The following is a 17,523-nucleotide window of genomic DNA, read 5'->3' as shown; positions in this document are numbered from 1 at the left end:
CACCCTTCATCTTGGATTCATTGGTGATGATCTTACGGACATTCTCCATTCCTTGATCGTGTCGGATGGAAGTGTATAATGACTTGACATCACACGTGGCTAGCAGGCAGTTCTCTTCCCATGTAACTCCACTCAGAATGTCCAAAATATGCACAGTGTCTTTTATGTAACTTCGTTGTGTGTTGACAAGTTTTTTCAAGAAGACATCAATGTAGCAAGATAGATGCGAGGTTAAAGACTGTACCCCTGCAACAATAGGTCTTCCTGGGGGGGCATTTTTATCCTTGTGGATTTTTGGTAGATGGTAAAATACCGCCACTTTCGGAAATTCTGGATATATGTATTCAAATTCATCTTTCGTAAGAATTCCCTTCCTAAATGCTTCTTTCAAAGTTTTCTCTAACTTCATCTTATATTCCCCCATTGGGTTTTGCTGAAGTTTTTGATAAGTACTGGTATCTGCCAACAACTTCATACATTCTCCGTCGTATTTTTCCTTATCTATTTAGCATATCACTGATGTTCCATCTATTGGATGCACTCTCTATATGAACATTGACTGTGGTATAAAAATCAGCCTTATATACCTACACATACCTGAGGAATTTGTACAGTGAATAAATCGCTATTTAGCGCATCACTGTGTGTTTATGTTTTTATGTTTTTCATGTTTTTTTTTTTTTTTTTTTGTTGTATGTGATTGTTCTTGTATACCGGTATTAGGATCACTTTAAATTTTAAGAATAGAGAAGACCTAGTGATTAGGGTCCTATTTTATTCTGTGTTAGGTCAATAAAAATTCATTTTTTAAATTATATTGCCTTTTTAGTGCTTTTTGAGTGATTCATAAGTCTACTAATAGATATTACTAATTACCATCGACTCTAAATCTGATTATTTTAGCGCTGGGAGACGTTTCTTTTCTTTTGGTAAAATAATATTGTATTTTTAAATATATTTTTATTTCTCCATCCCTGCCATCCATCTTCTCCTTCCTGTCCTCTCTGCCATCCATCTTCCCTCTCATCTCTGCAATCCATCTCCTTCATCCTGTTCTCTTTGCCTTCCATCTGCCTCTCCTGTCCTCCATGCTATCCTTCCCCTCTCTGTGCCACATGATATCCCCATCCTCCTGCTATCCTTCTCCCTCCACCCTCTTCCCCTTTCACTTACCTTAGTCACATGGTGCTGCACAGAATAGTCTCCTCTCATTAGCGGCGCATTATCAGGGCTAGCAGCAATAGAATAGCTGGAGTCTTGTGATGTGGCTGCTCTCATCAATGCACAGCATGCTCCTAGCCTATCAGTGACAAAATATCTGCATCACAGGGCTCAATCTATTCTACTAGCGGCTGGGAGAGCCTGAGAGGACAGGACAACACGACAGGTAAGTATTATCCCACTGCCCTTGGTACAATCCATAGTGTGTTTAAAATCCAGTACTACCGGGATTTATCTAATAAAACTGCAACATGTTCTTAACAATACACTTCACTCTCATCTGGACTTTTTCTGGGCAATTATGGTGCAGTAAATTGTGAGCATGGCGAAAGCTTGCATCTGAACATCTCTGCAGTGGAAAAGAAATATCAAGGCAAATGAAACTGTACTCTGCTAAAAGACTATTACTAGGCTGCCACAGGATACAAATGGCAATTAAGTTTGACAATGTGACATTTCTTGAAAGATGTGAGCCAAATAGTATTTTCTTTAATGAACAAATATTTTTCCTGCATATTATGTTTGTTTTCTCACAATTTTACTTAATTTTAATAAAAAAAAAGTTATTCAAAATAAGTTTGGGTACTCCTTATTTTCCCCATTTAAGGTTCATGAACCTTCATTTATACTATATAATATAGAGTAGGTATTTTTAAAACTTTAGCAAATCAGTTTTTAAAGATTATATTTGAACTCACCACATGCAAAATCAATAAACAAAACAATTTCATCAAGGCAACAAAACAAAAAAAAGTTTTTGAGCACTGTTTTGGATTGACAGATTGATCTTTTAGGAAACATCCTTTATAAATCAATCATATAAATTTGTCCTAACTATACAGTTATTACATTAAGGCAAAAACAAAATAATAATCATTAAAAAAAATATTTATAAGAAATATAAAATTAGATTTTTGGTACATTTATTCATTTGTATATATAAAATAATAGGATTTTAATTACCTACCGGTAAATCCTTTTCTCGTAGTACGCAGAGGATACTGGGGTTCCATTTAGTACCATGGGGGTATAGACGTGTCCACCAGGAGCCATGGGCACATTAAGAATTTGATAGTGTGGGCTGGCTCCTCCCTCCCTCTATGACTCAGTCTAGGAAACTGTGCCTGAGGAGACAGACATACTTTGAGAGAAGGATAGATAAAGATAGTGGTGAGATTCCAAGCCAGCACACACAAACAAAGGAAAGCCATGCTAACCCATCTTTAAAGAGGAACAGCAACGGCTGAACCAACAATACTTAACCAAGTAACAGTGCAGGAAGAACGAAGCAGCGGGCGGGCGCCCAGCATCCTCTACGGACTACAAGAAAAGGATTTAACGGTAGGTAATTAAAATCCTATTTTCTCTTACATCCTAGAGGATACTGAGGTTCCATTTAGTACCATGGGGATGTACCAAAGCTCCCAGACCGGGTGGGAGAGTGCTGAGGTTCCTGCAGAACTGATTGACCAAACTGAAGGTCCTCAGAGGCCAAAGTATTGAACTTGTAGAACTTAGCAAACGTGTTCGAACCAGGCCAAGTAGCCGTTTGGCAGAGCTGTAAAGCAGAGACACCCAGGGCAGCCACCTAGGAAGAACCCACCGACCTAGTAGAGTGGGCCTGTACAGATTTTGGAACCGGCAAACCTGCCGTGGAATAAGCATGCTGAATAGTAAGTCTGATCCAGCATAGAATTGTCTGCTTTGAAGCAGGACACAATTTTATTGGAATCATATAGAACGAACAGCGAGTCCGATTTCCTGTGACGAGCTGTCCTCTTTACGTATACCTTCAAAGCCCACACCACATCAAAAGACTTTGAAGTAGCAGAAGTGTCAGTGATAACCGGAACCACAATAGGTTGGTTGAACGCAGACACCACCTTAGGAAGAAATTGCTGACGAGTTCAGAGTTCAGCTCTGTCCTCATGGAAAATGAAATAGGGGCTCTTGTGAGACAAAGCCCCCAGCTCCGACACACGTCTTGCTAAAGCCAAGGCCAACAGTGTGACGGTCTTCAACGTAAGATATTTTACATCCACCTCCTGTAATGGTGCAAACGAGGCCGATTGGAGGAACTGCAGATCCCAAGGTGCCGTGGGAGGCACAAAGTGAGGATGTATGCGCAGAACACCTTTCAAAAACGTCTGGACCTCAGGGAGAGAAGCCAATTGTTTTTGAAAGAAAATGGACATGGCCGAATTCTGGACTTTTATGGAGCCCAGAGCAGTAAACGTCCCAGGTGAAATGCCACCGCAGAATAAGTTCTGCTCTCACACCAAGAGACGTATTTCTTACAAATACGGTGGTAATGTTTAGACGTTACCCCCTTCCTGGCTTGGATCATAGTCGGGATAACTTTATTAGGGATCCTTCTTCTGGTTAGAATCAGCCGTTCAACTTCCATGCCGTCAAACGTAGCCACAGTAACTCCTGAACGGGCCCTGTTGCAGAAGATCCTTACAAAGAGGTAGAGGCCACGGATCTTCAAGGAGCATCTCCAGAAGGTCCGCGTACAAGGCCAAAGCAATGAGGATTGCTTGAACCTTTTCCCTTCTTATTCTTTTGAGAATTCTTGGGATCAGAGGAAGTGGAGGAAACACGTACACCATCTGATAGACCCATGAAGTTGTCAGAGCGTCTACCGCCACTGCCTGTGGGTCTCTCGACCTGGAACAATATCGCTTGAGCTTCTTGTTGAGATGAGAGGCCATCATGTCGATTTGTGGATATCCCCACTGACGTGTCAAGCACCTGAACACTTCCGGGTGAAGGATCCACTCCCCTGGGTGCAGGTCGTGACTGCTGAGGAAGTCTACTCCCAGAATGAAGACCGCTGACAACGTCACAGCAGTTTTTTTCTGGCCAGAGGAGACACCTCTAACATTACTGCTCTGTTTTCCGTTCCGCCCTGTCGGTTTATGTACGTCCCTGCCGTTACATTGTCTGACTGGACTTGAATGGCCCAATCCTGAAGATAAGAGGCCTGCAGGAGGGCGTTGTATATGGCCCTGAGTTCCAGAATGTTGATTGGAAGGACAACTTCCTGACTTGACTATCTTCCTTGAAACTGCACCTCCTGGGTGACTGCTCCCCAACCTCGGAGGCTTGCGTCCGTGGTTAACAGGATCCAGTCCTGAATTCCGAACCTCCGCCCCTCGACGAGGTGAGAGGTCTGTAGCAACCACAGAAGGGAGGTCCTGGCTTTTGGCGACAGACTGATCCTCTGGTACATGTGAAGATGCGATCCGGACCATTTGTCCAACAGATCGAGCTGGAAGGGTCTTGCGTGAAACCTTCCATATTGAAGCGCCTCTTCAGAGGCCACCATTTTCCCCAGAAGGCGAATGCATAGATGCACCGATATCCGGGTTGGCTTCATCCCGAACCATCGACTGGATTACCAATGCCTTTTCCAACGGAAGGAACACTTTCTGTGACTCCGTGTCCAGTATCATTCCCAGAAATGGGAGCCTCCGTGTTGGCTCTAGGTGAGATTTCGGAGTGTTCAGAATCCACCCGTGATCCTGGAGAAGTTTGGTTGAGAGGCCAATGCTGTCCAGCAACCTCTCCTTGGACGGCGCCTTTATCATCCAGGTATGGAATTATGTTCACTCCCTGCTTGCGGAGTATAAACATCATCTCTGCCATCACTTTGGTGAACATCCTCAGTGCCGTGGAGAGTACAAATGGCAGGGCCTGGAACTGGTAGTGACAGTCCTGTAGTGCAAACCATAGATAAGCCTGGTGAGGCAGCCAGATCGGAATGTGAAGGTACGCATCCTTGATATACAGAGACACAAGGAATACCCTTTCCTCCAGACCTGAGATCACCGCGCTCAGAGACTCCATCTTGAACTTGAACACTCTTAAGAACGGGTTCAAGGACTTGAGGTTCAGAATTGGTCGTACCAAACCGCCCGGTTTTGGTACTACAAACAAGTTGGAATAGTATATATTTCCCTTTTTACAGGTACTATATACGCAGACGGACAATTAAATAGTGATAGACTTATAATGTTTAAATATGTCCGTTTGTGTATATAATTTCAGGCGCAATATAAACAAAACTAATTAACCTTATAAAATATTACTTAAAAAAGGAAATCTTTTTACTGAAAACTGGTCACTAAAAAGGTTATAGACCTATAAGCCGCTCCCACATGGTACTCTGAAATTGTACCAGAATAAGATTATACCATGATCCTGTTGAGCATATATACATATATATCTCTCTGAGAGCGCTTTTGTCTTTTAACCATTTATTATACAATAAAATACAATTAACTTTGCATTAATCAATTACCATAAAATTACATAAAAAAATATACCATAGGGCTACATTTTAGTGTTTCAAAGTAGCCCTATGGTATTTTTTTTATGTAATTGTATGGTAATTGATTAATGCAAAGTTAATTGTATTTTATATACAGTGTAAAAAAGCAAGTGTAAAAGCAAGTGTCTGTGCACCGGGTGGGGTGTGTCCAAACTGAAATCTAAATTGCAGTGTAAAAATAAAGCTGTCCAGCATTTTTTGTGCGCTACATGCAAAAAGTCCGCTGGTATATACGCAGAAAAAATATAAATGTGTTTGCTCCCCTTGCATGCAACATGGTTTGTTTCAGATACAAGTTACTTTTTTTTTTGCTTTACTTTCGAATAAGAATTAAGCCCAATCTGCATGTTATAAACAGGACATACTTCTATAGTGACTTTCCGTCATATATACAAACCAATGCTGGCATCTATCACCCACTTGTCATTTGAAGACGTGGAAAATACAGGGGATGAAAGAGTGGAGGGTGGGGAAGAGTACAAATGTTTTTCACTGTCGTTTTCGATTATTGTCAGTCATATATGTACAATGGCTTTTCTTTTACATGGTAATGCTGCTAAAACACTGCAGGGCCATGAAAACTATTGGTGTGCTATGGTGCGATGTGTTTCTTAGCTGGTGGTATTAAAATGTTGTAATGCTGATATTTATGGGGGTCATTCCGAGTTGTTCGCTCGCATGCGGATTTTAGCAGATTTGCTCATGCTAAGCCGCCGCCTACTGGGAGTGAATCTTAGCATCTTAAAATTGCGAACGATGTATTCGCAATATTGCGATTACACACCTCGTAGCAGTTTCTGAGTAGCTCCAGACTTACTCGGCATCTGCGATCATTTCACTGCTTGTCGTTCCTGGTTTGACGTCACAAACACACCCAGCGTTCGCCCAGACACTCCTCCGTTTCTCCGGCCACTCCTGCGTTTTTTCCGGAAACGGTAGCGTTTTTTCCCACACGCCCATAAAACGGCCAGTTTCCGCCCAGTAACACCCATTTCCTGTCAATCACATTACGATCGCCAGAACGATGAAAAAGCCGTGAGTAAAATTCCTAAGTGCATAGCAAATTTACTTGGCGCAGTCGCAGTGCGGACATTGCGCATGCGCATTAAGCGGAAAATCGCTGCGATGCGAAGATTTTTACCGAGCGAACAACTCGGAATGACCCCCTATATTAGAGTTAGCATTAAAGTTGCGGTTAGGGTCAGCGTTAGTATATGTCCAAAAAATAGTATGCTGACACTCTTAACAATGTCAACATAGGTGTGAACATGGTCATCGTCGACATCATGAGCATGCTGTTAACATTACAGCCATGTTAACATAATGAATGTTGGACATATATACCAAACCCCCTCCCTGATCTCCAGGACCTCTGATCATGTTTACTGCTCAGCAGTGGCGTAACAAGGGTGTTGCGAGCAGGGTGTGTGCCCTGGACGCCGTCACAGGTCCAGAAGTGGTGGGCGCCGCCGGCAACATTAGTAGCACTGCTATCTCTGCCGGCAGTGATGCAGCTGCTATGGACTCAGGCCAGGCTGCTTCCAGGGCCTGCTTCCCCTGCACCCAGTCACACTAAACATCTCCTAAAAGAAACAGCCCTGCCCCAGGGACATACAGGGCAGGTATGGCGAGCCGGAAAGATGCGCACCTCGCCAGAGCCACAGGAGCCCCGGCGCTCTCACTCCTCTAGCAGCCGCACCATGAAGGGGAAGCAGAGCTCGGCCTACTGCGCCTGGCCTCACCGGCTGACATTACCGGCTGGGGTGGCATCATGTGGCTGCGTAGCAGCTTGAATAGCTCCGTGTCCTGCATGGACATCCCCCTGCCGCCAGTCTCATCATTAGCCACTAGAGGGTTGTACCTGATTCCGCGGGCCTCCCTCTCCCCCTGCAGCTGAGGTGGATTGGAGCACAGAGCAGTGAGTGCCTGAGGAGCCCTGTACCCCCCTACCCGTGTGTGTGTGTGTGTGTGTGTGTGTGTGTGTGTGTGTGTGTGTGTGTGTGACATCCTGTACCCCCCTGCCACTGTGTGACACCCTGTACCTCCCTACCCCTGTGTGTTTATGACACCCTGTACACCCCTACCCCTGTGTGTGACACACTGTACCTCCTTACCCCTGTGTTTAACACCCTGTACCTTCCTACCACAGTGTGTTTGTGACACCCTGTACACCCCTACCCGTGTATATGTTTGACACCCTATACTCCCTTTCCCGTGTGTATGTGCTTGTGACACCCTTTACCCCCCTACCCATGTGTGTGTGACACTCTGTACCCCCTACCCCTGTGCGTGTGACATCATGTACCCCCTACCCCCTTGTGTGTGTCTGTGACACCCTGTACCCCCCCTAGCCTTGTGTGTGTGTGTGACACCCTGTACCCCCTACCCTTGTGTGTGTGCATGGCACCCTGTACCTCCCCCACCCCTGTGTTTGTGGGTGTGACATCGTGTACCCCCTACACCCTTGTGTGTGTGACACCCAGTACCCCCTATCCTTGTGTGTGTACGTGACACCCTGTAACCCCCACCCTTGTGTGTGTGCGTGACACCCTGTATCCCCTACCCTTGTGTGTGTGAATTACACCCTGTACCCCCCTACCCTTGTATGTGTGCGTGACACCCTGTACCCCATACCCGTGTGTGTGTGTGACACCCTATATCCTCTACCCACATGTGTGTGTTATACTCTGTACCCTTACCCATGTGTGACACCCAGTATCTACCTACCTGTGTGACACACTGTACCCCTCTACCCGTGTGTGCGTGACAACCTGCCCCCCCCCCCCCCCTTACCCCTTCCCCTGTGTATGTCCCCTTGTAGCTCCCTGCTACTGACCTGGTTAATGCTGGTTGGAATTCATAGCGCCCTTTAGCTTTGGGGAGCCACATGAAGCTGACCCGGCGGTGGATCCGGCGGTGGATCTCTGCAACAGGTGCACATTCCATTGGTACCCTCCGGGTAATTAATATCAGAGAGAGACACTGCTTCCATACACTCAGCCGCTCCGATCATGGTAATCCCACAGCGAATATGTTTTTGTATATATTTATATTGAATATATACTCATTTTTATTGAGTAATCGAACTGTGTGATTTATTAATAAATGTGATTTTTTTTAATGACTCTTTTCCTTCTCCTCTCTCTCTCTCTTTCTCCTCTCTTCCTCTCGCTTTTCTCTTCTTCTCCCCATCTCCTCCCTCTCTCCTCCCTCTCTCTCTCTCATTTGTTCTTCTCCTACTCCTCCTCCCTCTTTCTTCTCTCCTTCCTTCCTCTGCCCTCTCTTCTCCTCCCCCCCTCCTCCTTTCTTTCTTCTCCTACTCTTCTCTTGTCCTCCCTCTCCCGCCCTCTTTTATCATCTCCTCCTCCTCCTCTTTCTCCCTTTCTCTTCCTCTCCTCCTGCTCCCTCCCTCTTTCTCCTCTCCTCCTTCCTCCCTCTGCCTTCTTCTCCTCCTACCTCTTCTCCTCCATCCCTTTTCCCTCTCTTCTTCTCTTTTCTCCCTCCCTCTCTTCTTCTCCTCCTCCGTCTCTCCCTCGTCTTCTCCTTCTCGAACCCCCTCTCCCTCTTTTGCTCCTCCTCCCTCTCTTCCTTTCCTCCTCTCTATCTTTCTCCTCCTCCTTACTCTTTCTTGTCCTACTCCCCTCCCTCTCTCCTTCTTCTCCTCGTCCTGCCCTCTCTCGTTCTCTCTTCTTCTCCTTCTCCTCCCTTTCGTCCTCTTCTTTTCCCCTCCCCCCTCTCTCCTTTTATCCCCTCTTTTTCTCTCCCCCTCTTTTCCTCCTTCCCCTCTCTCTTTTTCCTTCTCCTCCTCCATCCCTCTCTTCTTCTCATTTCTCCCTCTTTCTTCCTCTCCTCCTCTTTCTCACTTCTCCTCCCTCCCTTTTTTCTCCTCAATTCTCATCCCTCCCTGTCTTTCACCTCACTTCTTCCTCTCCTCCCTTCTCATTCTCTTTCTACTCCTCTCCATCTCCCTCTCTTTCTTCTCTCTTCTCCTCCTCCATCCCTTTCTCATTTTCTTCTTCTTCTCCTCCTCCCTTTTTCTTCTCCCCCTTCCTCTCCTCCTCTGTTGCTCTCTTTCTCCTTCTCCTCCCTCCCTTTCTCCTTATCACTTCTCCTCCTTCATACCTCTCTCTCCTACTCACTTCTTCAACTACTTCTTCACTCTTTTTCTTCTCTTCTTCTCCTCCATCCCTCTCTTCTTCTCATCCCCCCCTCTCTTCTCCTTCTCCCCCCTTTCCTCTCTTTCTCCTCTTCCTCTTTCATATTCTCTCCTCCCTCCATTTCTCCTTCTCTCTTCTCCTCCTCCTTCTTTCCTCTCTCCCTCCCCTCCTCCCTTTGTTATATGTTTACAGGCACTACCCATACATCTGCCTCTATTGCTTCTCACAGTTCTCCCTCTCCTGTCCTCAGTTATATGTATACAGACTGAAACTGCCTTTACTTCCTGACCCTATTGCCCAGCACTGAGCCCCCCCCCCCATTTCTGTCCTATGCTTTGTGTCATATTTATAGTAATATAGGCACTATCATTTCCTCCTGCACCTATTGCCTCCCACAGTCCTCCATCCCTTATCCTTTATATGTATACCACAGAGACTGCCTCTGCTTCCCATTCCTATTGTCCAGCACACACACCTCCTCTATCCCTGTCCTAGTTGTATGTACCTATGTAAGATTTCTTCTATATAAACGTTTATAGATTAATTTTTTTGGGGGGTGCCGTTTTTCCATCTTTCCCTGGGTGGCAAAAACCCTTATGTCATGTCTCTGCTGCTCAGGTATCTCTGCAAACGAGAGTAGAGAGAGCAGCTATAACTGAAAACCTTACAGCTGCTGTGTTCAGAGCCGGATTAAGGCTATGGGGGGCCCGGGGAACTTCAGACCGTGGGGCCCTTACTAAAAAGAGGTAGTCCCAAAGTATTGTAGTCAGTATTAACTCACAGTTAAAGTATAATGAGGCCATTCCTATCGGAACAGTCTGTTGCAACAACAGTCTGATGTGGTTGGAGTTGCGCCCTGTGCAGTAAGGTACCGATTATCTGAACTTTTTGCATGCACAGGACCTATTCTGGGTGTGCGCGAATGAGTCCTGCAACACAGGACGCAGGATGGCAGCAGACTGTCAGAATTAGTGCACCGTGACCCCTCGCATGGCGAGCGAGCTTCGGGCAAGGTGCCTCACTCCGCTACCGCTGCGCACGGCACAGGTTATCGTTCCTAATTGTAGTCCACATGGATCGTTAAGTATGAAAAAGCTCAAAAAAATTAAAAAAATTGTGTAAAACTCATGTCGACATTTCTCTTATGTCCTAGAGGATGCTGGGGTCCACATTAGTACCATGGGGTATAGACGGGTCCTACCAGACTCAGTTTAGAAAATGTGCCCGGAGGAGCCGGTCACAGCTAGGGGGGCTCTCTAGTAAAGTTTGTTTTTAGAGTTTATTATTTTACAGGGAGGCTGCAGGCAACAGCCTCCCTGCTTCGTGGGACTAGGGGGGGGGGGGGAGAATTGTCCGCCCTGCGGGGTCTGAGCCACTATCTCCGCTTACTAGACACTAAGCTCCAGAGGGGATAGATCGTTCCCCGCCACAGGGGATCGCTCACCCCAGCAGCATGCCGCCACCCCCTTACAGAGCTGAAGATCGGTGGTGAGTGAGTCACCTTCCCCCCTAGCAAGCGGGGGGGCCAATGTGAAGATGGCGGCATCAGGGTAGGAGCGCAGTATTAACTGCGCTCTGGAGGCTCAGCGGTACATAGGCCCTCATTCCGAGTTGTTCGCTCGGTAATTTTCTTCGCATCGCAGCGATTTTCCGCTAATTGCGCATGCGCAATGTTCGCACTGCGACTGCGCCAAGTAAATTTGCTAAGAAGTTTGGTATTTTACTCACGGCATTATGAGGTTTTTTCTTCGTTCTGGTGATCGGAGTGTGATTGACAGGAAGTGGGTGTTTCTGGGCGGAAACTGCCCGTTTTATGGGAGTGTGTTGAAAAACGCTACCATTTCTGGGAAAAACGCGGGAGTGGCTGGAGAAACGGAGGAGTGTCTGGGCGAACGCTGGGTGTGTTTGTGACGTCAAACCAGGAACGACAAGCACTAAACTGATCGCACTGGAAGAGTAAGTCTCGAGCTACTCAAACTGCACAGATAAATCTTTTCGCAATATTGCGTATCTTTCGTTCGCAATTTTGCTAAGCTAAGATTCACTCCCAGTAGGCGGCGGCTTAGCGTGTGCAATGCTGCTAAAAGCAGCTTGCGAGCGAACAACTCGGAATGAGGGCCATAGTGCGGCGCTGTGAGGGGCACCCTGAGCCAGCGCCTACACCCTACACAGCCTGTCGGGGTACCGGGATCTCAGCCAGCATAAATCCTCAGGCCAGTATAATCCTAGGAAGAGCAAGAAGACAGCGCCATTTTGGGGGTGGAGCTTCTCCTCAGAGTGGACCCAGCAGCGTTCAGCGCCATTTTCCTGCCTGCACAATGCGGTCAGTGAAGAGCAAGTCCCTCCACAGCAACTCCAGCTATCTCTCACAGTACCAGGGGGTTGTAGAAGGGGGGGGGGGGAGGCTGCAAAACGACTATGTAACCTATTAAGGTGCACAGTCAGCGCTGATAAGGGCTCTCCCTTTTTATTAAAAGCGCTGTGTGTGGGTTGGCTCCAATCTCTGTGTCTCTCTTGCCATTCTTGGGGGGAAAACTCTGTACTCCCCTGTGTGTGTGTGTGGAGTGTCTGTGGTCTCCATTAAGCAATGTCCAGGGACTTGGTGTCATATGCTGCAGAGGATATGTCCTCTCAGGATGATCCCATTCCATGTAATCAGGATTGCACTGGTTTAGCACAGATACCAGCAAGGGAGCCTGAGTGGTTATCCTCTATCAAATCTATGATTTCTCAGATTTCTAACAGGGTTGCACAAAATGAATCTGCAACTCAGGCTTTACAGAACTCTATGGCAGTCTGGCCCAGTTCTGGTACATCAGGGCTCCCCGCTGTATATTCACATAAACGTGCTCTGGCACGTACTGTCCAAGGGCAAGATTCATACCAGCCCACACCATCCACACCGCATAACCTGGAATATACGCAACCAGTTAACAGTATGAACAAAACAGTATCAGCCAACGACTGATCTTAACTGTAACATAACCCTTATGTAAGCAATAACTATATACAAGTCATGCAGAAAAATGTCCGCACTGGGACGGGCGCCCAGCATCCTCTACGGACTAGGAGAAAAAGATTTACCGGTAGGTTTAAAATCTTATTTTCTCTTACGTCCTAGAGGATGCTGGGGACTCCGTAAGGACCATGGGGATTATACCAAAGCTCCAAACCGGGCGGGAGAGTGCGGATGACTCTGCAGCACCGATTGAGCAAACATGAGGTTCTCCTCAGCCAGGGTATCAAACTTGTAGAATTTTGCAAAAGTGTTTGAACCCGACCAAGTAGCTGCTCGGCAAAGCTGTAAGGCCGAGACGCCTCGGGCACCCGCCCAAGAAGAGCCCACCTTCCTAGTGGAATGGGCCTTTACTGAATTTGGCAACGGCAATCCAGCGGTAGAATGAGCCTGCTGAATCGTGTTACAGATCCAGCGAGCAATAGTCTGCTTAGAAGCAGGAGTGCCAACCTTGTTGGCTGCATACAAGACAAACAGTGCCTCTGTTTCCTAACCCGAGCCGTCCTGGCTACGTAAATTTTTAAGGCCCTGACTACATCAAGGGATTTGGAATCCTCCAAGTGTCCCGTAGCCACAGGCACCACAATAGGTTGGTTCATATGAAACAATGACACCACCTTAGGCAAAAATTGAGGACAAGTCCTCAACTCTGCTCTATCCTCATGGAAAATGAGATAGGGGCTCTTATGAGATAAGGCCGCCAATTCGGACACCCGCCTTGCAGATGCCAAGGCCAACAACATGACCACCTTCCAAGTGAGAAACTTTAATTCAACTGTTTGAAGAGGTTCAAACCAGTGAGATTTTAGGAACTGTAACACCACGTTAAGGTCCCATGGTGCCACTGGGGGCACAAAAGGAGGCTTGATGTGTAGCACTCCCTTTACAAAAGTTTGGACTTCTGGGAGAGAAGCCAATTCCTTCTAGAAGAATATAAATAGGGCCGAAATCTGTACCTTAATCGAGCCTAGCTTTAGGCCCATATCCACTCCACTTTCTACAGACAGGAGAAAACGGCCCAAGTGGAAATCTTCCGTAGGAGCATTCTTGGCTTCACACCAAGATACATACTTCCTCCAGATACGGTGATAATGTTTTGCAGTCACTTCCTTCCTAGCCTTTATCAGAGTAGGGATGACTTCTTCCGGAATACCCTTCCCCGCTAGGATTCAGTGTTCAACCGCCATGCCGTCAAACGTAACCGCGGTAAGTCTTGGAACACGCAGGGTCCCTGCTGCAACAGGTCCTCCCTGAGAGGAAGAGGCCACGGATCTTCTGTGAGCATCTCCTGAAGATCTGAATACCAGGCCCTTCAAGGCCAATCTGGAACAATGAGTATTGTCTGTACTCTTTTTCGTCTGATGATTCTCAATATTTTTGAGATGAGAGGGAACACATAGGAGGAGGGAACACATAGACCGACTGAAACACCCATGGTGTCATCAGGGCGTCCACCGCTACTGCCTGAGGGTCCCTTGACCTGGCACAATACCTCCGAAGCTTCTTGTTGAGGTGTGATGCCATCATGTCTATTTGAGGAAGTACCCAAAGACTTGTTATTTCTGCAAAGACTTCTTGATGAAGTCCCCACTCTCCTGGATGGAGATCGTGTCTGCTGAGGAAGTCTGCTTCCCAGTTGTCCACTCCCGGAATGAATACCGCTGACAGAGCGCTTACGTGATTTTCTGCCCAGCGCAGAATCCTGGTGGCTTCTGCCATTGCCACACTGCTCCTTGTCCCGCCTTGGCGGTTTACATGAGCCACGGCTGTGACGTTGTCTGATTGAATCAGAACCGGTAGGTCGCGAAGAGATTCTCCGCTTGTCGTAGGCCGTTGTATATGGCCCTTAATTCCAGTATGTTGATGTGTAGACATGCCTCCTGGCTTGACCACAGTCCCTGAAAATTCCTTCCTTGTGTGACTGCTCCCAATCCTCGGAGGCTCGTGTCCGTGGTCACCAGAACCCAGTCCTGAATGCCGAACCTGCGACCTTCTAGAAGGTGAGCACTCTGCAGCCACCACAGGAGAGACACCCTGGCCCTGGGGGACAGGGTTATTTTCTGATGTATTTGAAGGTGGGACCCGGACCACTTGTTCAGAAGGTTCCACTGAAAAGTCCTCGCATGAAACCTGCCGAAGGGGATGGCCTCGTAGGTCGCCACCATTTTCCCCAGTACTCGAGTGCATTGATGGACTGACACTCTTTTTGGTTTTAACAGGTCTCTGACCATGTTCTGGAATTCCTGGGCTTTTTCCATCGGGAGAAAAACCCTCTTTTGTTCTGTGTCCAGAATCATGCCTAAGAAAGACAGCCGAGTTGTTGGAACCAACTGTGACTTTGGTAGATTTAGGATCCAGCCATGTTGCTGCAGCACTCTCAGGGAGAGCGACACGCTTTTCTGCAACTGTTCCTTTGATCTCGCTTTTATCAGGAGATCATCCAAGTACGGGATAATTGTGACTCCTTGCCTGCGCAGGAGTACCATCATTTCCGCCATTACCTTGGTGAAAACCCTTGGGGACGTGGAAAGCCCAAACGGCAACGTCTGAAATTGGTAATGACAGTCCTGTACAGCGAATCTCAGGTACGCCTGATGAGGAGGATAAATGGGGACATGAAGGTATGCATCCTTTATGTCGAGTGACACCATAAAATCCCCCCCCATCCAGGCTGGAGATCACTGCCCTGAGCGATTCCATCTTGAACTTGAAACTTTTTAAGTACAGGTTCAGGGATTTTAAGTTTAGAATGGGTCTGACCGAGCCATCCGGTTTCGGGACCACAAATAGGGTTGAGTAGTACCCTTTTCCTTGTTGTATTAAGGGAACCTTGATAATCACTTGCTGTAGACACAGCTTTTGAATTGCAGCTAAAACTATCTCCCACTCTGGGGGAGACGTTGGTAAAGCCGATTTGAAGAATCGGCGGGGAGGCACGTCTTCGAATTCCAGCTTGTAGCCTTGGGATACAATTTCCATCACCCAAGGATCCACGTCCGACTGAACCCAGACGTGGCTGAAGAGTCGAAGACATGCCCCCACCGGAGCGGACTCTCTCAGTGGAGCCCCAGCGTCATGCGGTGGATTTAGTAGAAGCCGGGGAGGACTTCTGTTCCTGGGAACTGGCCGTAACAGGCATTCTTTTCCCTTTACCCTTACCTCTGGCGAGGAAGGAAGAGCCCCGACCTCTTCTGGACTTATGCGACCGAAAGGACTGCATCTGATACTGTGGCGTTTTCTTTTGCTGTGGGGGAACATAAGGCAAAAAAGTAGATTTACCCGCGGTAGCTGTGGAAACCAGGTCCGCGAGACCTTCCCCAAATAAAACCTCACCCTTGTAAGGTAAAACTTCCATATGCCTTTTTGAGTCGGTATCACCCATCCAATGGCGGGTCCACAGTGCTCGCCTAGCAGAAATCGCTATGGCGTTGGCCCTTGAACCTAGTAGGCCGACGTCTCTCTGAGCGTCCCTCATATATAAGACTGCGTCTTTGATGTGACCTAAGGTCAATAAAATGGTATCCCTATCTAGGGTATCAATATCAGCTGACAAGGTATCTGTCCAAGCTGCTACCGCGCTACAAACCCAAGCCGATGCTATTGCCGGTCTGAGCAAAGCACCCGTATGTGTATAAATTGATTTTAAAGTCGTTTCCTGTCTGCGATCAGCAGGATCCTTGAGGACTGCCGTGTCTGGAGACGGTAGCGCCACCTTCTTGGATAAGCGCGTCAAAGCCTTGTCTACCCTGGGCGAGGATTCCCACCGTACCCTGTCCTGTGCCGGAAAGGATACGCCATAAGAATTCTTTTGGGAATCTGCAGTTTTTTGTCTGGAGTTTCCCAAGCTTTTTCAAATAATGCGTTCAGCTCATGAGATGGGGGAAATGTCACCTCAGGTTTCTTTTCCTTAAACATGTGTACCCTCGTGTCAGGGACAGAGGGGTCATCTGTGATATGCAAAACATCTTTTATTGCAATAATCATATAATGAATACTTTTTGCCACCCTTGGGTGTAACCTTGCATCATCGTAGTCGACACTGGAGTCAGAATCCGTGTCGGTATCAGTGTCTGCTATTTGGGATAGGGGACGTTTTTGAGACCCTGTGACACAGTCAAAGCCAAGGATTGACTCCCTGCTTTTTCCCTGGACTCTGCTTTGTCCATCCTTTTATGTAATAATGTCACATTTGCATTTAAAACATTCCACATGTCCAACCAATCAGATGTCGGCGTTGCCGACGGAGACACCACAATCATTTGCTCGACCTCCTCCTTAGAAGAGCCTTCCGTTTCAGACATGCCGACACACTCGTACCGACACCCCCACACACAGGGATATTTATTTGGAGACAGATCCCCAATAAGGCCCTTTCGAGAGACAGAGAGAGAGTATGCCAGCACACACCCAGCGCCAACTGACACTGGAAAAACCAATTCCCAGGTAAACAGCGCTTTTATATAATTATGTGCATATAATACACCCACTGCGCCTTAAAAGTGCCCCCCCCCCCTCTTTTCTGCCCTGTGTCACCGTGTTCAGCAGGGGAGAGTCCGGGGAGCCAGCTTTTCTGCAGTGTCTGTGGTGAAAATGGCGCTGGTTAGTGCTGAGGGATCAAGCTCTGCCCCCTCAGCGGCGGGCTTTGGTCCTGCTCGATTTTTTAAATACTGGCGGGGGATTTACTATATACAGCCCTCGGAGCCTATATATTTATTTTAGCCAGTACTAGAGGTTTAAAATTGCTGCCCAGGGCGCCCCCCCTGCGCCCTGCACCCATCAGTGCCTGCCGTGTG

Source organism: Pseudophryne corroboree, chromosome 6 (genome assembly GCF_028390025.1).
Source record: "Pseudophryne corroboree isolate aPseCor3 chromosome 6, aPseCor3.hap2, whole genome shotgun sequence".
NCBI lineage: Eukaryota > Metazoa > Chordata > Amphibia > Anura > Myobatrachidae > Pseudophryne > Pseudophryne corroboree.
This window is presented reverse-complemented; position numbering follows the sequence as displayed.